We start from the raw sequence: 13,776 nt of genomic DNA, 5'->3' as shown, positions 1-13,776 counted from the left end.
CATTCACAATGAAGCGACCGCAACTGTCAGATGTTTCGTTGACAGAACGCCAAATATAGTGATCTCCTGTATCTTCTCTTATTTCGTCTAATGTCTTCTGGTAAGCAGAATCCAAATAATTCTTCCTTAAAGTGGATTCATTACGTATACTGCGGCCACTGATGTCTCCCAAGAATGTTTTCATGGTCAGGTTTCTTAGCACGTTCCATGGGACGTTTGCAGATAAAAATGCCTGACACAGGTGAAAGTTAAATTTATCTTCAGGCCTGCCAACTGTGGAAGAAATAAACGTTTGCTTACTGTTGCTGCTGGACTTACCTCTCCTCGCTACGCTAGCCACGTGAGCAGCTACAGATTTATGCTGCTCGAGATGGGATTTCTGTTCACATTTAACCTGAAATGAAGAATCCAAATCCTAAGTACTCTTCAGTAAGCAAGTTAGGGTATTGCAATGCAGGTTTTAGGTCAGTTATGGGAAACTTACTTCTTTAGAGCATGCCTGACAGAAGACTACTCGACCATCCGTAGCGAAGTGTCCATCTGTGTCAATCCATTTTCTCAATAAGTGCGATTTAGACATTGTTTTGCTATACAACAATTACGGTCAGAAAATACTGCAGGAACCATTCACCACACACTCTGTCGCCTGTACTACTCTCTGTGGACGACGGTGGAAATAATTTGACAATGCATTTCAATGGGGAAATAACATTCTTTATTTGAAGAAAGTGAAACAGCTATTTAGGTTATTTTAGGTGTCAACCCCTCTTTTAGGTTTTTTTTAGGTGCAATGAAATTCACATATTCTGCTCCAGGAAGTGTGAAACGAATGAATATACTGAAATTTTCGAATTAAATAGCGAGGAAAAAAATAGGTTAAAACCTAAACATCCGGGCCCTAATCATTATCCATCCGTATGGCAAGTTAGCTCGCAATAAATATCAATAATTCACTTAATATATTTACCGGTATCGACGTAACAACTGTCCACTTCGATGGCATTCGTCCCTTATTGTAGTTATTTCCGGCCACTTGTAAATAAAATGTTATTCAATTGACTATCTAACATCTTTCTTTCTTCTTTTCTTTTTCTTAATCCGTTTACCCTCAAGGGTTGGTTTATCCCTCGGACTCAGCGAGGCATCCCACCTCCACAGCCTCAAGGGCAGTGTCCGGAGCGTGAGACATTAGGCCTGAGGATACAACTGGGAAGGAGGACCAGTACCTCGCCAAGGCTGAACAGGGGCCTTCAGGGGGGATGGGAAGATTGGAAGGGATAGCCAAGGGAAGGAAGCGGTCGTGGCCTTAAATTAGGTACCATCCCGGCATTTGCTTGGAGGATAAATGGGAAACCATGGAAAACCACTTCGAGGATGGCTGAGGTGGGAATCGAACACCCCTCTACTCAGTTGACCTCCTGAGGCTGAGTGGACGGGTGCGTGCTCAAGGCGTACAGACGATTTTCGTGCTTGAGGCGTAGGGCCCTACAGTATTTCGTAAGAACACGGACCGTGCTTGAGGCGTACAGTGTTTTTAAGTTCAGATGGGGAACAGATAACGGGACAAACCAGAAGCAGTGTTTTTCAAGGAGGCAATTACAGAATATTTAGAGAACGATCCTTCGGCATCAATATTAAATGAAGCTATCCATTAGTATGAACGTCAGATAAAGTACAGTTACATTAATATCATCAGGAGGGGCTGATGACCTAGGTCATCATCATCAATAATTGAAGAGACGCAAAAATATAATCTTAATATTATTCCTATATAATAATAATAATAATAATAATAATAATAATAATAATAATAATAATAATAATAATAATAATAATAATAATAATAATAATAATAATAATAATAATAATAATAATTTCAGACTTTCTGAGTGGAGCCATCTAGACGACCTGCTTACCATTTTCGACGTTGTGAATGTGCAGGATATAGACTTCGCACTTAACAGATGGGTCTTATGGCTACGGTGGGATAGGAAAGGGCTAGCAGTTGGAAGGAAACGATCATGGCCTTAATTGCCCCAGCATTTGCCTGGTGTCAAAATGGGAAACCGCGGAAAACCATCCCCAGAGCTGCCGACGGTGAGCTTCGAACCCACTATCTCCCGAATACAAGCTGACAGCTACGTGACCCAAGCCGCCCTGCCACTCTTTAGTCAGAATATAGGGTTAAGGTGCAAGTGTTGTATTAGAAAAAAATGAGTGTTTTCTTAAAACAACTTCTCTCCACACTTTACTCGGCCAGTTATAAGCCTGATGCTTTTGGGCAGCAAAACCAAACAAATGATGTTGCTGAAGGCTGGCACAGAAAGCTAAACAACACTAATTGGGAGAAAAGACCCTAATATCTATTCCTTCATTTATAAGCCTATGTCTCTTAAAACATAGACGTGTTTAAAAGTTGCGGAGAAACTCCTTGACAAGATACACTGACTGACAGAGCAAATGCAACACCAAGAAGGAGTGGTCAGAACTTTATGCCAATTGCAGGGTAGACTGCCGTCACTGAGGTATGCTCATGATGTGAAATGCGCCGCTGTGCTGCGCACGTAGCGAACGATAAATGGGACACGGCGTTGGCGAATGGCCCACTTCGTACCGTGATTTCTCAGCCGACAGTCATTGTAGAACGTGTTGTCGTGTGCCACAGGACACGTGTATAGCTAAGAATGCCAGGCCGCCGTCAACGGAGGAATTTCCAGCAGACAGACGACTTTACGGGGGGTATGGTGATCGGGCTGAGAAGGGCAGGTTGGTCGCTTCGTCAAATCGCAGCCGATACCCATAGGGATGTGTCCACGGTGCAGCGCCTGTGTCGAAGATGGTTGGCGCAGGGACATGTGGCACGTGCGAGGGGTCCAGGCGCAGCCCGAGTGACGTCAGCACGCGAGGATCGGCGCATCCGCCGCCAAGCGGTGGCAGCCCCGCACGCCACGTCAACCGCCATTCTTCAGCATGTGCAAGACACCCTGGCTGTTCCAATATCGACCAGAACAATTTCCCGTCCATTGGTTGAAGGAGGCCTGCACTCCCGGCGTCCGCTCAGAAGACTACCATTGACTCCACAGCATAGACGTGCACGCCTGGCATGGTGCCGGGCTAGAGCGACTTGGATGAGGGAATGGCGGAACGTCGTGTTCTCCGATGAGTCACGCTTCTGTTCTGTCAGTGATAGTCACCGCAGACGAGTGTGGCGTCGGCGTGGAGAAAGGTCAAATTCGGCAGTAACTGTGGAGCGCCCTACCGCTAGACAACGCGGCATCATGGTTTGGGGCGCTATTGCGTATGATTCCACGTCACCTCTAGTGCGTATTCAAGGCACGTTAAATGCCCACCGCTACGTGCAGCATGTGCTGCGGCCGGTGGCACTCCCGTACCTTCAGGGGCTGCCCAATGCTCTGTTTCAGCAGGATAATGCCCACCCACACGCTGCTCGCATCTCCCAACAGGCTCTACGAGGTGTACAGATGCTTCCGTGGCCAGCGTACTCTCCGGATCTCTCACCAATCGAACACGTGTGGGATCTCATTGGACGCCGTTTGCAAACTCTGCCCCAGCCTCGTACGGACGACCAACTGTGGCAAATGGTTGACAGAGAATGGAGAACCATCCCTCAGGACACCATCCGCACTCTTATTGACTCTGTACCTCGACGTGTTTCTGCGTGCATCGCCGCTCGCGGTGGTCCTACATCCTACTGAGTCGATGCCGTGCGCATTGTGTAACGTGCATATCGGTTTGAAATAAACATCAATTATTCGTCCGTGCCGTCTCTGTTTTTTCCCCAACTTTCATCCCTTTCGAACCACTCCTTCTTGGTGTTGCATTTGCTCTGTCAGTCAGTGTATATAACAATATAACAATCAGATTTTTGTTTTTGATATATGAACGAAAATGTCTCGTCTTTTTCATTAGGAGTCATCTAGTCATTTAAAAAATCATAGTATTTACAAAGTGCAGAGGAAACTCCGTGTCAGTACGGCTAAAATATTTATAGATACAACCAGTCAGTTTATTCAACGTATCCTGAGGTCATCAGTTTCTTCAGTTTTAGCAGCACTCTTTTCCGCCTTTCATCCTGCCTTATGTACAGTTTTTCCTCTTGTTGTCAGACTCTCCTATCTCGTCCCGCTTAACTAAGAAACTTGGGCGAACTGCTTCATCTTTCAGACATTTAATTAAGGAATAGATATTAGGGCCTTTTCTCCCAATTAGTGTTGTTTAGCTTTCTGTTCCAGCCTTCAGCAACATCATTTGTTTGGTTTTGCTGCCCAAAAGCATTCCACAGTTCTACAGGTACCTTTATATTATGAAGCCACTGGTAGTTAAATAATCTGAAAATGCCGTAACTTTGTCTGACTTTGGAACGTCTGCCGCGATTATCAGCCAGCCTTCATCAATGAAATCCGGTGGTATTAACGCCAATGCTGCACACAATTTGCAAAACCGTTGAACCTCCATGTTTTCCTTGTGCTCTAGTGTCAGTCCGATCTCCTGGATCTTCCTCCAAAGGTACTGATTAAAATGAAAATTGCAGCCGGATAATGCTGCAGTCGAAAAGACGCTTCGTAAAGCGTTGATCACGGCGGTTGCAAAATCGATTTCTACTGTCTCGGGTTTCCATTCACCAGACCAATTACTGATACCTGTAAAGAGACGTTTGTATGTCTCTTCTGCCTTATCCGGAAGCAAAGCGAAAAGTTGGGGTATATAGGGCATATGCAGTATATCTCATATTCGGTTGTGCCGATGTCCAGATGAATGCTATATAGTTGAGTGAACTGTCTTAGTTCTTGTCGTTATTTAGTAAACTGCGAGCTACGCCAAATAACATCGTAACAGAAGAATCGTCCACTATCAGAAAGCTACTGCCATGAGGAAAAGTTAATAGTTCGTTGGAACTTACTATTTCAGAGCTGTTTCTTGGATTCTGATCCACACCTTTCTTTGCGCAGTGCCGATTTTACTTTTTCGTAACGAGGAAACTCGGCAACAAATTCATATCCTCTGTTCTGCAGTTCCTGGAAATAAAATCCATAATTTTATAGTTTATTCGCATGTCAGTGCAGCACAATAGGTATAAAATACTTACACACTAAAATGGAGATAATTTATAAATATTATCTTCATATTCCTCTTCCGCTTTTTCCCCACACCTGTGGGATCACGGGTGCGAATTGTTTCGAACATGTGGATTTGACCCTGTTTTACGGCCGGGTGCACTTCCTGACGCCAATCCTCTATGGAGGGATATAATCACTATTGCGTGTTCCTGTGGTGGTTGGTAGTGTGGTGTGTTGTCTGAATATGAAGCGGAAAGTGTTGCGATACGCACAAACACCCAATCCCAGAGCCATAAGAATTAAACAAACGCGATTAAAATCCCCGACCCGGCCTGGAATCAAACCCGGGACCCTCTGAATCGAAGGCCTCGACGCTGACCATTCAGCCAAGAAGTCGGAATAATGATTAAGATATTCGTATAAGTCACGGGTTCGGGGGGCTCCACCTCCACAGCCCACCGTACAGGCCTCCTCCACCACCTCCTCCTCAGGCCCTCCGCAGAGGCCTCCTCCTCCCGGGGGAAATTTGAATTTTGGCGGAAGATTTGAATTTTGGCGAGAGATTTGAATACGTGCTTTTTGACAGCTGTCATCCGCCATCTTGCATCGCTAACCTCAGTGCTGCCATCTTGCCAGGCCTAAACCTCAGTGCTGCCAACTAAACCGTACTAGCGCGAGATTTGAATTTGTAAACAAAGCCACGTGCTTTTCTGACAGCTAAGAGCTTTTTGACAGTTGTCATCCGCTATCTTGCATCGCTAACCTTAGTGCTGCCCTCTTTATGGTACTAAACCTTATCGAGGTGGTGGTGGTGGTGGGTAATTTAAAATTCACGTGCTTTTTTGACAGCTGTCATCCGCCATCTTGCATCGCTAACCTCAGTGCTGCTATCTTAACGGCACGAAACCTCAAAAACAACGCATCGTTAACCTCAGTGCTGCCCTCTTTATGGTACTAAACCTTATCGTGGTGGTGGTGGGCAATTTAAAATCCACGTACATTTTTGACAGCTGTCATCCGCCATCTTTAATCAAGAGAGCACCGTGCTGCTATCTTTAGCTACATAACTTTGAAATGTGGTGGCGGCAATTTGAAAAATTCTATGTGTTTTTTGACAAGCTGCCATCTTTAATCAACAAAGCACCGTGCTGCTATCTTTATCGTAGTAGTGGGCAATTCCACGTGCAGCTGCGACCTTCTTTAATCAACAGAGCATCGTGCTGCCATCTTTAGCTACTACCTTTGAAATGTGGTGGCGGCAATTTCCACGTGAAAGCTGTCATCCGTCATCTTAAATCGCTTACCTTAGTGCTGCTATCTTTACGGTACTACGGGTAATTTAAAATCCACGTGCTTTTTGACAGCTGTCATCCTCCATCTCGCTTCGCAAACCTCTGTGCTGCCATCTTTAGCTACTACCTTTGAAATGTGGTAGCGGATAATTTAAAAAATTATATTTGACATCAGCCATCTTTAATCAATAGAGCACCGTGCTGCCACCTTTGGTTATTACCTTCGAAATGTGGTGGCGGGCAATTTCCACGTGATAGCTGTCATCCGCCATCTTTAATTAACGGAGCAAACAAAGCTAAGTGTTTTTCTGACAGCTGTCATCCACCATCTTACATCGCTTACCTCGGTGCTGCTATCTTTAGCTACTACTTTTGAAATGTGGTGGTGGACAATTTAAAATATTCTACGTGCTTTAAAACCTACGTGCTTTTTGACAGCTAACAAGCTGACAGCAGTCATCATTAATCAACAGAGCATCGTGCTGCTATCTTTAGCTACTGCCTTTGAAGTGTGGTGGAGGGCAATTTGAAAAATTCTACGTACTCTTATTTGGAAACAAACCCACATGCTTTTTGACAGCTGACAAAACCATCTTTAATCAACAGAGCACCGTGCTGCTATCTTTACGGCTACTACCTCGCTAATTAGCGCTTAGAGGCTACTACACAAGATGGCAGTGGCTGTTATAGCCTCCTCCTCCTCTGCCTCCACCACCTACTCTACCTCATCCTCCTCCTCTGTTAAGGCATAGATTTATCGAACAACTTTAAACACGCATCGCGATAGCTAGAGTGAGCCCGTGCTGCAGTGATGATGTCATTGTGCATATTTAGACTTGATCGTTCTCTTAAGAGTAAGTAGGGGTAAGGAATGCAATAAGTACAACATTTGGAATGCGAACAAATATTTATTTACAATGTGTTACAGCAGTGTTCGTTTTGGTGCTGACAAGGTTCGTATGCTTCTTAACAACGTTTTGCGGTATGCTCCAGAAATGCCCCCTGCAACATTCAAATTAAACAAAAGCTTTAGAAATATATTATACTAAGTATGTTATGCTTTACAAAGAAGATCATACACTTCTTACCTTGTTATTCCTTTTCTGAATCATCATCATCATGAGGTACTAGAAAAAGTTCATTCATACACTGTGTACAGTGTTCAATCCTCGGATTTGCTCCATCCCAATCATCATCACCATTTTCTCCTCGATGCTTGTAATGTCGTTGACAGATTCTGCATAAAGCTACATCGATCGACATCTTACTGTGTAGAGGAGGGATGTCCCAAAAATTATGTACGTAAGAGGCAGCGTATGTAGACAAAAATCCTGGCGGTAAGTATTGAATAACATATTTTGGCATCGAGGTTCTATGTTTAGAGAACATCTTAATAGCCTCACTCGTGTAAGATAAATAAGATGTTGCGTATGAGCATGCAAACAGCATGCACATTTACAGTTTTGTTCCATAGCGTACGATGTCGAAGCACACACTAATGTTGATGATAAAGAGCTATCCTTATTTATACTCTGGTAACAATATTCGTTAGCGGATGGTAAGTAACATCACTTACATGAATAATAAGACAATAGGCTGCAGTGTTAGGAGGAATGTTTTCAGATGTTACAAATTCTAAACGAATATCAACTGGAGATTCTTTTACGGATTCTTCACGATAAGAGTAGTCTATAACTACAATCGGTGCTTTATTTCTAAATTCTTGAGGTGTAAATAGCGGACGAAATTCTTTCTGATAATAGGATGATTGAAATTTACAAAACATGTCATAGAGCATCCCAAATTTATTTTTTCAAAGTTAATGTCTATGTCTTCGTAGGGATACGTAATTCCGTTGAGATATAGTCTAACGTGTCTTAATTTACAGTGATCAAACAGTGAGCTATCTTTTTCGTGATTTAATTTACGATTGGTTTGAAATCCAAAAATAATATACAAGGGGTTTCTCAGTAAAACGTGTTTTAACAGCCCAGCTATGCTTGTTTGTAGGTGGTAACACAGGATATTCATGCAGTTCCCAACTTCGAAAACGTATAGGTAATGGTGTATCATTTTCTACAATCTTGAGCAATCGACGTTTTTCACGATCAGATAAGGTAACATGTGGAATCCTCCACAGTATACGATGAAGTGTAATTTTCGATTCTACTGGTGTTTCTGCTGCTTTAAGAGAATTGTAATCACTTCGATCACGGGTCAGAATAAGCTCTTGTTTTGCGTTGATTATAATACGTGTAAAGTCTTCTGCGAAGCCAAAAATATGTTTTAGTGATAACATACCCATAAAAGTTCCATCCTCATTAATCATCCAGTTGTCAGTAGCTTTTGGACACCCTCCTGCCATCCGCAAAAGATTACTTTCTTCATCACAGAAAGAAGGGTAGAGCTTCATTGCACTTTTAATACCAACATTCTTCGTTCGATCTATTTCAACATTATTTATTTCATATCGCGCTTCAGAAAAGAGAAAAGCTAGAGCATGGTTGTTTAGTTGTGATGTGCTTGGTCCACTTCCATCCGAATTATCTAGTTGTCCTTCAATATAGAGGTAGCTTTCGTGTGGTAAGGTGTATACATCTTGCTGATAAATAATAAAATGAATTTCATCATTGTTATTTAATCCAAACGTAAAAGGTTGATAGGAATGAAGCTCACTTCGTACTACACCTTCACGAGTTTCTACTGTATTCGTAATGTCTAGCATTTCCTCCATTCTGTTGTAGTAGCGTATAGCCTAAATCTTGGAGTATCTGCTTATGGATATCTGTTAACTCGATGAGTATTCGCACACATGTAGTATGTCTTCGGAATGTAAACCGTGTTTTATAGATGTTTTTCATACTGGTTTGAGATGAAGTTTGGAAGCTACGTACGCATGCCGATCTAAATGAATAAGCTGCATATGTTTATTTACAAGGCTAAGAGTAATATTACTAATGTGTTTTAGAGACACAGGATGATAAAGAACTACTGCTGGTTTCTCACAAATAAAAATAAAGTCGTGCAGGACGTGCGAAGTTTGTAGGTTACTATTCAAGTCTGTAATAATATTACAAGTAATATTCACATGATAATCATCGAAGAGTGTTATACGTTGATCAGACTCGTAACGTACGTTCGCTAGGAGCTCTCTTGATGAAAATCCAAGCAATGGTCCAATGGAATCAGGTTGTGATTTGAAGTCAATCTTAAATGATGATTTAATAACACATTTGTGTGTAATGTTGCTTACAGTGATTGAGAACTTGTAATTATTATTACTAAAACTATCTTCTCCAAACTGTTTAATGAACGTACTTTCAATATAGTCATGAATATCGTCTACTGAATAATTACCTGAGGGTAGCATTAGCACATACTCATCGTAATAGAACTTGTTTACACCATCACGCACATTATAGATTTTATTGTAGTCCAAGAATATGTGCCTAATAGCCAAGTTCGATCGGCGGATTAAAATAGACGGTTGTTTCAGGTCCTTCTCCATGTACAGCAAACGTTCTTTCACTGTTAGTCATCACGTAGACACTAATGCTCTTTCTCTACTGTCTGGTTTTGATATAATAACATAAGACATAATCGTCCGCACATGCGTGTATTAAAGTTTTGCACACGGTTTTTATCGTAAACAGTGTCTGCACTGCTTCCGAAATAACGTATGAGCTCAAAGGGAGGAGGTAAGTCACCATAGCCATCGAAATACCATACTTTAGATTTACGTTTTAGATAAGCAACGTAATGAGTTCCAGGTCCGCGACTGTTCTCCAAGTTAATTACGGCACTTTCACGTTCACGTGGGTGTGCTGGTAGTTGATACCGCATACATACACCTCGAAAATAACGAATTCTTAGTTGTTTAGCAAACGTAAAAACTTCTTCATGCGTTAGAGCTTGATGTGGCAGTGCATTCAGTAGACGTGTTTGGAGAAATGTAGATGCCAAGCCCTATTTTGTATGGTGCTAGCTTCATGTGTACACCTTTACCTCGTAATTCAATTGCCTCCATCGTCTTGTTATGACATTCACTCTCTTTCAACTGTTGTTTCGCTTATTCTACAGCCTTAACAGTACTTGCTACAGCACTAGCACCGCCCAGCAATGACCCTAAAGCTGCTAGGCCAGCAAACAGCGCAGGAAGAAATCCTCCTCGTTTTGGTGTAGGTATGATTCTTGCACGTTTACCAAACATTGCTCTGCACTTTGGAGAAATTCTCGCTCTTGTTGCGCGTAATGCCTTAGTAATAGCTACACGAGGATTGTATTCCCCTCGAATAGCTTTTTGTGCAGCCTTTATAACATCTTTCGATCCAACAGTTTTTGCTTTCTTCTTCATCATATCGTTTGGATATCGTTGTTTCACCATTCTGTGCTCGACTTTACTCGTCAAGAGCTAATCATAAACTAACCGTTACCTCTTGTTTCGTTTAATATATATATTACTACTACGTACTTTATAATTCAGTTATCATGAAGTTTATAAAGCAGCAAGACACACTACCTGTTACCGACATTGTGCCACATCTCTTACCTAGTTCTAGTACAACTACAAGAAAACGTCATGGAACGTTGTTTCCTTTTACTGTTCGATGTATTATATTAGGTCCATCGGGATGCGGAAAAACAAATCTTTTACTTACACTTATTACTTATGTAAATGGTATACGCTTCGAGCATATTTACATTTTTTCAAAGTCACTCTATCAACCGCTATATACTATTCTACAAACTGTAATGCACGATCTAGTTAAAGATGGAATAAGTTATTTTAAATTTAATTCGCATGAGCAAGTACCATCACCAGACGATGTGCTGCCTAATTCTCTTATTATCTTTGACGATGTCGCAACAGAACAACAAAACGTTATTCGTGCATTCTTTAGTATGGGACGACATAAATATAGTGATTGCATCTATTTATGCCAAACCTATTCTCGTGTGCCTAAGCAGTTGATACGCGATAACGCAAATGTTATTGTGCTTTTTCGGCAAGATGAGCGCAACATGCGACATGTGTATAACCATCATGTTAACACTGATATGACATTCGATAACTTTAAACGTATGTGTGCTACATGTTGGTCATTACACCGTTACAGCTTTTTAGTTATTGATAAAAAAGTGATGTTCAGCATGGACAATATCGCATGGGTTTCGATCATTTTATATGCATTAACACAGAATTACAGTAACTACTTGATTAAAAACCATCATCCTGTTAACATCTAGCAAGGAGATTACAAAACATATCATCCAAGCTCGAAACAATATTCGACGGAAATTTAAAGAGCTTAAACGTATTCAAGCAGACACGGATTTATTTTTAAAAACACAACTAAATACACCACTCAAGGAAATTTTTAATTCTACTTCATTACCGCAGTTTACTTCAAGTTTTGCTTCTATGCAAACATCATATCATAAAGAGAAGCATGAAGAAGAAGAAAAGCATGAACAAGATGAGGAAGAGAAGAAGCAAGATGTAGATCAAGAAGAGGAGGAGGAAGAAGAACTTAATGATACATCACCATCTAAGCGTGTTGAGTTTTTAACTACAGATATCATTGCTGAAACACCTACAACATCGACGCAAGATCTACCATCTTTGTCTGAGGTTATGATTACGCCAGAGTATCGTAATCAGTTTAGAACTTTTATTCAAGATACCTATGGATCTCTATAGATCTCTCTTTGCACCTTATATAGAAAAACTTTTTACAGGACACTCTAACACTACCTACCGTATTCGCTACGAAGATGACTGTTTCTGGTTAGGAAATTCAAATGTTAAGATTAATAACAACAAACTTATTGTAAAAGGTGTTACCTATAAACCTACGAAAGGACTCTTAGAACTTCGTTTCTCACGAATACCTGATAAGGACATAATTTTACAAGATGATCTTAAAAATATAAAGCAATACTTGTTGTTACTGACGCAACACGACGTAATTGCAAGAGAACAGAGGCTGTAAATGCAAATAAGAGTTACAAGTATCGTGAGTTTATTTCTAAGCTGTTTCCGACTGCACGTAGTCTTGATTCTATCTACAAGCCTTTGTTACCGTATGTGGACGTAAGATACTGGAATGACCCAAATTTACTCGTTGAACGATTACAACTTTTAAGAGCATCGCAAGATGCTGGTCACACAGGTCACGAATCAGAAATTCTAGAAATAGAAAGGGAATTACGTTATGCCGGTATTATTTTGTAACAGCTCGTCAAGAGAAGATCTCTCCTGTAAAGGTAAACATCGCACATGAGTTACATAAACCAGCACGTCGCACCTACTGTCGCAGAAGCGTTATTACAAGAGGAAAGGATGATCTCTGGCAAGCAGGCTTAGTAGAAATGATTCCATGAGCCTCCTGTAATAAGGGGTATAAGTATCTACTTACTGTTATCGATGTGTACTCGAAGTTTGCTTTTGCACAACCCGTGCGTTCTAAAACAGCAGCTCAAGTTAAAGAAGCATTTAAACATATTGTTGAAGAATCGAAACGCTACCCAAGGCTTCTTCAAACTTATCAAGGCAAAGAGTTTTACAACAAGGATTTTTCTTCTTACCACAAGTTACTTGGCATTCAACACAACTCTACGTTCAGCAATCTCAAGGCAAGTGTTGTAGAACGCTTGAATCGTACACTCAAAACAATGATGTGGCAAGAATTTACAGCACAAGGTTCATATCGTTGGATTGATCTGCTACCTAGACTTTTATCTACCTACAACGATACACCTCATCGCACTATCGGAACAAAGCCACGTCTTGTTACAAGGAATACACCTCGTCTAGATGCTATTCATCTTGTAATTAAAACAGCTGATCCACGTTGCCATCGCTTCAAAGAAGGTGATTTTGTTCACATCGGCAAACACAAGTCTGTCTTTGCAAAAAGATACACACCCAACTGGAGCACTGAAATTTTTCAAGTCAGGAGTGTTAAGCTTACTAATCCAGTTACGTATTTACTTCGCGATCTCAGAGGACAGCCTATTGAAGGAGGATTCTACATCGAAAAACTGCAGAAAACCAAATATCCTGATCACTATTTAGTTGAACGTGTTATTCGACGTCGTGGGAATGAACTGTATGTTAAATGGCTTGGTTTTAATAACAGCTTTAATTCATGGAATAATAAAGAGGATGTACTTTAAATCTTGTGTGTGTTTTTTAATCCTCTACCTCTCCTTTTTTTCAAATCACTAGGACATGCTGTAGGATTAAACAACACTGTAATATTTTTCGACAATTCATATTTATTTTAGAATATATATACATTTTTATCCTTTATTTATTTTACTGTCTTTGTCACTCAGTTTTCGTTTTATTGCACCAACAACAACAAGTGCTGCTATCTTCTGAGCAGCTGAAGTACTAGGTA

The sequence above is a fragment of the Anabrus simplex genome, chromosome 3 (assembly GCF_040414725.1).
Source record: "Anabrus simplex isolate iqAnaSimp1 chromosome 3, ASM4041472v1, whole genome shotgun sequence".
NCBI lineage: Eukaryota > Metazoa > Arthropoda > Insecta > Orthoptera > Tettigoniidae > Anabrus > Anabrus simplex.
Note: the sequence above shows the minus strand (reverse complement) of the source record.